This window comes from Ctenocephalides felis, unplaced genomic scaffold (genome assembly GCF_003426905.1).
Source record: "Ctenocephalides felis isolate EL2017-DRISC unplaced genomic scaffold, ASM342690v1 CF-g0.4_SCAFFOLD_01170, whole genome shotgun sequence".
In the NCBI taxonomy this organism is placed as follows: domain Eukaryota; kingdom Metazoa; phylum Arthropoda; class Insecta; order Siphonaptera; family Pulicidae; genus Ctenocephalides; species Ctenocephalides felis.
Window position 1 is genome coordinate 13,605,896 of NW_020537324.1, and position 9,780 is coordinate 13,615,675.

At 29.0% G+C, this 9,780-nt stretch overlaps 2 non-coding genes across 2 annotated transcripts; one reads left to right on the forward strand and one right to left on the reverse strand.

Annotated features, from left to right (window-relative positions):
• Positions 1-1,320: 1,320 nt before the first annotated feature.
• Trnaa-ugc lies at positions 1,321-1,392 on the reverse strand. Its single transcript has one exon. It is a non-coding gene; the product is annotated as a tRNA-Ala (tRNA).
• A 278-nt stretch (positions 1,393-1,670) lies between these two features.
• Positions 1,671-1,742, forward strand: Trnaa-ugc. The gene has a single exon. It is a non-coding gene; the product is annotated as a tRNA-Ala (tRNA).
• Positions 1,743-9,780: the final 8,038 nt, after the last annotated feature.

Consider the following 9,780-nt stretch of genomic DNA (forward strand, 5'->3'; position numbering starts at 1 on the left):
TTAATTATTATTTTTTTTTTTTAATTTGAAAATTTGCTTTATTTGGCTTAAATACATACATTGTGAAAATCAATGTATGTATTTAAGTCAAATAAAGCAAATTTTCAAATTAAAAAAAAAAATCATATTAATTAAGCTTACAACTATGATGAAATATAGATGAATATTTTCTGCTAGAAATTGGAATTCAGATCTAATTTTAATTCCTCGATTTTTTCCACTTAAATATTTAATTTAACTCACATTTTATAAAATCCTTCTGCTCTTCTCACCTGTCTTATTCGTTCTTCCGCCGTCAGCTGGTATAGAAATAAGTCAGGTAGAAAAGCAGGTGCCTGACATGCCGCCGGCTTGTAAGGGTAAAACAAGAAACAGTATAAACAGAAAGTCTATTAACACGAAATCGACAAAAAATATATCCAGAATCCTTATTTATTGATATACATAAATATCGAGAATGGAATGCTTTTAATGTCGATATCACAGCGGGAAGGATTTTTTTTTTAAGTTATAATGGAACGAGTAAGAAAAGAAAGGGTTTGTGTATAAAGAGGATGTTGTTTTGTGTGTTTTTACTTGAACATTGAATATTTAATCTTTGGATGAATTTTAAGATGTTGATATTTGATTTAATGTAATCAATGTAGAAAATTTCCCAGCAGGAATATTTTTAAGCCGTCAGTTAATATATTTTTCAATATTGTGGGTAGTTATGTACAACATTACATTCTCTACATTGCGTAAAAGTTTACTAGATGGTTCTATTAAAATATACATTTACAAGGCAAAAATGTCGTATTCTGATGTTTGTACCATTTGGAGATTAGGTTGTATTTATGAAACGCTCGATTGAATAGCAAAAACATAGCTATTTGATAGTTTTGAATACCAACTCATACGATTATTTAACACAACAGACCCGTAACATAAATTGTCCATTTTGTAGAAACCATTTAACTAATAGTGGAAATAGTTTCCATTTTATAGAAACCATTTAACTAATAGTAGAAATAGTTTCGCTGACACAATGAGCAATAGAACACTATTTCCATAATTATCACATATTCCAATGCCTTATTGGTAATATCTCTCATCATCGTGTATTGGAACTTACAAAACATTTACTTAATTTAATTTTTTTTTTTCTTATATTTTAACAGCAATTAGCTGTTGGGCTAGAACTGTTTTAAAAATGAAGTTGAATTTGTATGCTAAGATGAAAATAATATCTGTTTGAGATAAGATCTGTTTGATGTAGATAGTAGCAAAAAACAATTTGGTCCTGAAGTATTGAAGTTATTGTTTTTAAAACAAAATATTTGGAGATGCCGGGGATCGAACCCGGGGCCTTTCACATGCAAAGCGAACGCTCTACCACTGAGCTACATCCCCACTTGAAGAACTTACTCGAGAAGCCGTTGCTCTCTACAATCGGCGTATCAAATTCATTTTTGTAATCAGTTTTTTTTGTCAATAATTTACATCACAGATAATATATGCTGTAATAGTGCCTATAACTGTCCCTCCGTTAGATGTAACAGACTTTTCGATAAGAATATATAAAATATTTGTCTCATAGTAGACCAAAATGTAAAGCAAACTTCAATGTTTTCTGCAATTAACCTGGCTCACCTGGCACGCAGGTAGATGAAGAAAGGTGATTAGCATGTGGGGATGTAGCTCAGTGGTAGAGCGTTCGCTTTGCATGTGAAAGGCCCCGGGTTCGATCCCCGGCATCTCCAAATATTTTGATTTAAAAATAATAACTTTAGGATTAAATTATTTTTTGCTACTATCTATATCATACATATATGTGTGCGGAACGAGATAGTGCTCATATATTTTCATAATAGCATACGAATTGAATTCCATTTTGGAAATAGTTTCTGCCCAACAACTCTAAAGACGTAAGGTTCTGATTGCTGTTAAGATATGAGAATAAAAAAAACCCTTTAAGTAAATGTTTAATTAATTCTAATACTTGTGAGGGAAAATCAAGCCAGCTAGTGATTGTATAGAAACAATTGGACTTGTCATTTTGATATCGTAATATTTTATAATCAATAAATTTTATATATTTTTATACAAGTGGAGTTTGTACTTTCATATACATTACTACTCCCACACTTGGTTATCAGTGATATTACCAATTAGACATTGTGATGTGTGATGATAATCATTAAAATAATATTCTATTGAAATGAAGAACTGATTGAATTTTTGTAAAGACAAGTCTAGCCCTTTCAGAGATAATAAATAAACAGTTTTCAAAAAAAATTTTTTTTTAATTTTTCAATATTCAAAAGGTTTCATAATTTTCAAAAATGTTCAAAAAATTTAAAAAGCCCAAAAATTTGTAATTTTTCATTTCTGAGCTATTAAAAATCTAAAATTACGATACTGGAAGTTCCAGAAATTTGCCTTAAGGCAGAATGCCATGCGCACTTAGTTATATTTTTAGTTTATAACAGATTTGCAAATCGGTGTAGGTACTTGTATACCATGTATACACTATTTTTTATTATTTCTGCTCGTGATTAAGATACCTCAAAAAACGCTGCTAATTTTAAAGTAGGATATGGATTTACTTTTAAGTGCTATAAGAACTCGAAACATAAAAAGCATCTTAATTCATTCTTATTAGCATTTTCGACTATATATCTCTATAAGATAATCTACTTATAATTATGCAAATAATAGCGTTGAGATCTCCAATGGAGTTTTTATTCATTTGAATAAAACATTTTTTACCTCTTGCTTTTGATGTGGCAAGATCAATATATTATTACAATTAAAATCAGATTTGACTATTGTAATGGCACTAATAAGTATATACTTTGTTTCTTTTTATTTATTGTGGTAATCTCGTATGATTGATATTCTACGAATGAATTTTGACAGTTTTGATTCTTAATTACTTGCTTATAACTCGTTAGGCCGACGACTGAGCCGATAGTGCGCAGATACGATCTCGACTAGTTGAATCAAAACGTATAATTAACTACGAATTTGCATATCACAATATGATGCCTTAGTGGAATTTATTAGTGTTTATTCGAACGAACCTGAACCAACGAGAACTTTTATTTCTTTTTATTAATTGTTAATATGTGATTATCATTATTCAAATACATCGTGATATGAATATTCTTGGTCGATGGTAATGGAGTTGTGAACCTCTAGCTGTTTTTTTCTTTCATATTTGCTTGGTAAATGAAAGAATTTGATTGGCTACTGCGTAAAAAGTCTAAGCTCTCTGTTGAGAATGAGTTGCTGCTATATAAATCAATCATTAAACCAATCTGGACCTACGGAATTGAGATCTGGGGATGTGCTTACAAATCAAATATAGCTTTAATGCAGAGAACTCTGTCAAAAATTTTACGTACAATTCTTAATTCTCCGTGGTACCTGACAAATGAAACCATTCACAGCGACCTCAACATGAAAACGGTGCAATTAACGTTCAAAGAAAAAATATATGCATGTGTGTGTGCTTATGTATGTGTGTAGTATAATATGTACATATGTTTGGATACAAAAACAAATGGGAAGCTATGTACTCCAGTCAATGGAGCGATTTGGGGTGTGAATTTTTGTACTGTGCTCCAATTTGCAAAAAAGTTTGGTTTTTATAATTAGTTCTTCTATAGATATCTGACGTTATTCTTGAAAAATTAAGTTAAACAACTGAGAAGGAGTGTCATCCCCCGGGGGGTGGTGACGAAGTCCAAATTGTTTTAACTTTTGAACTTGAGGGTAAGATGAACCTAATTCCAAAATTTCATGCAAATCGGAGCACAGTAAAAAAACTCAGAGGTTATATCATTTTTTCCTTTCCTAAAGGATATATGAATTCAAGAGAATACTCTTAAGACATGACTTATTCATTGAAAGAAATCATTCATCGCGATGATACTGAAGATGAAACACGTTCTGAGTCCAGATTGTCATTTCCCGGAACAGTATTGAATAAATTAATACATATCTCATAAAAAATTGAAATACTTGCGATACGAATGCACGCATTATATTAATCCAACATTATGCACATCCTAAGCGCAAATTTTACCCCGAGGCTCTTTTATAATTTCTACATTATTGAGACTTCACAAGTTATAAGCAAAATAGTTGTCGGGCGCTCATAAAATAATAAATTGACAATTATAACAAGATGTTGTGTAAATTACATGACTCGATACTAGGAAGGGAATTGAATACATACTTATTATATACCGTAGGTGCGTGTGTGTCGTTTTTGCCGCAAATTATGCCGTTTCTTTTCCTTTGGACGGGTGAACGGTATTCAGGAAACCAGTAGTAGAGTTGCAATAAAAATGCAAGCAAATATTCTGATAGAGGAATTGAACGATGGAAGCGATTTCTTGTCATTGCTATTTTGTATATTTTATATGAGTTTTTGTACAGTAAAACTGTAATTATTAAATAAATAGCACAAGTAGTTAGTAAGCGAAGCTAAGAATTCAAGCTGTGTGCATATTATAATTTAAAATGATAAGAACAAAAATCATGCATTCGCAATGAAACCTACAATTTTGTTTTCGCAGTAATTAACTTATCTCGCTTAAGTATGTTGTTTTTAGTATATAAAATTACAAGGACGGTGCAAGTTCTCTTGCCATCACTATTTTATATATATTTTTTTATTGAAATTGTAATTATCAAGTAAATAGCTCAAGCAGTTATTATTATTAGTGGAAAGGGGCATTCAAGTCGTGGTCATATACTAGTTTAGAAAGTGAAAAACCAAAATAATGTGTGTAATTTTGTAGTATATATGTATGTATGTTTGGATATAAAACGAATGGGAAGCTATATGTACTCCAGTCAATGGAACGATTTTGTATCTGAATTTTTTTACTGTGCTCCAATTTGCATGAAATTTTGGAATCAGGTTCATCTTATAATTAGTTCTTCTGTAGACTACATACATAATCTTTGAAGCTGGGAAATTTAATTTTTGCAAAATAATAAACGTTTTTTTCCCAAATAAATTAGATGTTCCTAGTTATTTACAACAATAAGGATTTGCTATTTCTTTAATTTGTTAGATCACCTAATTATTAAGACATTAAATCAATTGTTCAAGAAGTAGAAAAAAATCTAAGAACTATGATCAGTAATGCAACGTTAACCAAAAAGTACAAAGAATGAAAAAAATATTGACAGTGTTTTTTTTACTCATAGGTACATGTTAACCCTTTGCGCTCGTATGCAGCCGTATTAGCGGTAAAATACATATTACCATTTTAATACACGACTGGAAGGAGTTCAAGTTACTCATTAGGATTTTTTAATTCTTTTAGTCAAATTATTATCTAACAACTTTTCTGCTATATTATTAAGAAGTTCAGTCAGCCTATTTTTTAAAATGAATTTTAATTACTCTAATATAATTAATATCTAAAACAAATAATAAACTGAAACTCGATGATCTTCTCCAATATGTAAGTCCGTTACAAAACTTAGTAGTTTTATTTTATTCTAATGTTTTCTTATTATATTACTGTATGTACTTTACAGCATTTTTATATAATTTAATTTATATATAAATGATTTTGCATAATTATCTTCGTACGTTGTGTCATGTTTGATAAAAGCAAATGCTCAGATGAGATTAAATCTTAGCGCCTTAGGACATGTTATTAAATGTAAGCAGCAGCACTCGACTTTACAGGTTAATAGATGGTAGTTATTTATATTTTTTCACAATTATATATATATATATATATATATATATATATATATATATATATATATATATATGTAGGGTTTTACCGCTGCCACCAAAAAATGTGGGCATCTACTGTAACTGACCGGCATTGCTCTAACTAACTATTTTCGTTATTCCAAGGCTTTATATAGTATTTTTAAGTAATGCGGCTTAATGCATTTTGTTTATAACATAATTTAACCATATTTCAATCAATGCCATTACATTAACTGGTATTATTATTACGTTCATATTGTTAATTTTTAATAAAATTTCTAATCCAGGGCGATAAGTTTTTATTGAAAATTGTTTTTTAGTTTGGAAAAGATATTATTTTATTTACAGTATTTGATACATCAATTAATTTTAATTATAAAAAATATGAGTTTATCTAAATTTATGATGATTATTTCATGATAAAATAGTAGTTGAAAATATTATCCCCTGTTATAACATTGAACATATCATGTCGTTGTCTATGCCACCGACTCGTATTTCTAGTTGTGCATTTACTTGCTCATTACTAACATCCTATTTATTTTATTTTCAGGTAAGTCCACATAACATCACTACGACATTAGTCTTGGATGTTGAAGTAACTCTACTTGTACCTACGCAAATCAGTCGTAAGTGTTTTATACGTTGCTCCCATTGGTATTAATAGTCACTTAAGGCGATATCGAAGACCGTAAGAACATTTTTTAGTTATTTTTTTTTTGCTCATGGGTTTGCGCTGTCCCAGGGCTGGGGATAGAGGAAATATATAGAATCATTAAGCACATAACATTTATTTTTACCCAATCTGCCTAACATTTTGTTTGATACTTTGCTGATCATACAAATTTAGTTTATAATTAGTTAGTTTATAATAAATTGATTTATTTTATTTTATTATTTATATTGTTATAAACTAACTATTTTTCATACTTGATAGTTACCATACTATTTTGCATTTGTAAATACCTGTATTGAAGTGCTTTTCCACAAATATTTCTTATTTTTGATTTCACAATTATGCTTTGAAACGCTTTTATTAATATTTTAGTGTAATTTGGTTTCGCTTATTTGACTGATTTATTTAAAAATCAATATGTAATAATTTTATTAGGCGTTAATAATTTATATACACTTCTTTGTTTTTTTATAAAAAGTCATAGCACACTTAGTCTATATTGAAGCTAATTTGCTTCATGTATTTTTATTGCTTATGAGTATACTTATAAGTTTTATTACAATAATTACAATTTATAACATAAATTTATTTCCTTCTCAACCCTTGTGATCCTCAGGTTTATTCTGATTTTCTAGTTCTCTATTCGAATCACGGACAAAAATAATTATCGGTTTTGGAACATGCAAAACGGCATGCCAGTATGATTTGTCTATAGCTTTAACGGCGATGTTTATATGAATAGTTTTAATAATTTATTATGAATTATTACTAAAAGTTGCATAATCGGTACAAGTTATATTCTAGCCACGGAAATGTTGTGATAAATCTGGTATAAATATTTATACACGGTTGATTTATGTGCATTCGTATTATAATTGGGTTCGATTGTTAGTAATTGATGTATGTAGTGTAAATTAAGCTTCAGGTTTTGAATTATTTGTAAATTTCTAATTTTTTTTGACTATGTGGATGTGATTTAAATTGAAGTTTCGAATAAATTAATAGATTCACTTAATTGCGAAAAAAAATTGTGACGAGTTGAATGGTTTAAAGGTCTCTTTATGGGGTGCCATGACTGCCATTTTATATAGGTTACCTTTGCGCCCTAATCTGACCTCTAAGAACACTTGTAATTACCTGTAAGGGGAGTAACTAACTATTTAATGTATAGAAAATATTTGTAGAATTCAATATTTATTGATCTGCAATGAAACAGATTTATTCATATCCATTTTAAGTATTTATTGATATTACTTATTATCAGAATGCAGTTTAACAATATCAAACTAGTGGTGCATTGCATTGTGCCTATTTTTTTAGAACTTTGAAACAATAAGATTTTTGACCTTTTTGAAAAATTTTAATTTTTTTATACTTTGAAATTTCTTGGAAATTTTTCAACAAATAAGATATTTTTTAAATCATTCAAATCAGACATTCCGCTTTCTTAAAAATTGAAAAACCAATTTTGACACTTTTTGCTTCGTATCTTCGGTACGAGTGGACCTGCCTTGTCCAAAAACTAATCAGCGCGTCTCCTTATCAATAGTAATCGAATGATTTTTAATTCATTCAAATCGGTCGAATCGTATTCCCGAAATCATCGACGAAAATTTGTATCCGAACGCACACACAGACGTACACAAACACACGGAAAGTTAATAAATAAGCACCAAAAATTAAATTTTTTCTATGAACATTTTAAATAACAAAAAATTCAAATATTCTAATTACAAATTCCATTTAAATTAATTTTTCTACTTAACCATTTCGAATAAAAAACTTTCTTAGAACAAAATCTCGTTTTATCATAAGTCGTATCTTTTCACAGTGTTAGATTTATGTCAAGTTAACGTTTTGACATGCCTTGTTTAAAAATATCCTACCGTATAAATGTCATAAGGCATTAAATGTGATATTTGATACAGGTTGATGTGCTACCTGTTTCTTTTTATATATAATCGTTTCAAACAACCATGAAGATTTGATAATACACATAGGCAGGATAAAAAATTGGATCGTGAGGTTGTGGATTTGAAGATTCTATACGGAGAACTTAATAGAAAATAGTTAATGGGTAAAATAGACTGTATAACCGTTGTTATGGCAACTGTATGTAATGCTTATTTCTTGGTACTAAAAACTATCAAATTGCTTTATGTCAAGGTCTATTTTACGAGAGTAATGGCTTATAAGTGAAGCTCACGCAATTTCATCTATATTTCCAAATTTATTATTATTATTATTTATTTTCTGGTTAGGTTAAAAATCAAGTATCACCTGCTGCATATAAGGTTCTCTGTAATGTCAGGATTTTTTTTTTGTTTTATCCGAACACGAAATGCAGGGTTATGCCCTGGAGGTTACTGTATGGAACAAGTCCTTCTACAGAAATGTCTGCTGAACGTACATTAGCCTTGCCTAGTCAGGGAGACTGGAATAAAAAAAAACATTATTATTATACATAAAATATTTTATGCTATAATTGCTTCTTTAAATCAAACTATAATATTTTAAATAATTAAAACACTTTTTTAACAATATTTGCCTTAATATTCTTTACGGTTGTAAGTTGTTTTTTCAAGTAATATTAGTCAGTATTTATTTTATATTTATTTATTTATTTGCGAATGCAGAATTTTTCACCATTTACTTGAGGTAAAATAAATTATCAAAATAACAAAAAAAAAATAAAATGCAAATACTTTATACCTTCTGAGCTTTCAATTTATAGAGCCCTATCAGAGATAAAAGAAGTATACATGAAGTCATATATCTCAATTTGTTTGCATCGTATCTCAAGATATTTAAGACTTCTTCTAAAAAAAATTCGTAACTTCAAAGACAAAGAAAATTTTGTATAACTTACTAAGTCAATAGTAACTATATTGTATTACATCAGAAGTAAATAGTGAAACTTCTAATTAAATGGCTTGGTAAAGTAGCAAAATACTGCTCGGTGTCAAATTTGATATATGTATTCAGAAATCTCATAAATATTGTAGAAGGTTTTAGTTAATTAATGAGAATAACATTGATTGAATTATTTTTTCGAATAAAATAGAATCATTTAATTTCGAAAAAAATATTATGGCGAGTTAAAGGATTTAAAGGTCTTTTCTTAGGGCGCACGGCTGCCAGTTTTAAGTTTGGCTTCTCAACTTTCCGTAATTGATTTTAAAATGAAAGTATGGAATTCCCTTGCATAAACTTTGAAAAAATGATTTGATTTTTTAAAGTCTCTCAAATATACTTTCCAGCTATCTGTTTATGAGTTCTAAGAGAAACCAGTTATTCACTCACTAAAATATCACAGCAACTAGATTGTGAAGTACCTCAGTAAACTGTGGCAATCATTTCGATGTTTTTGTTC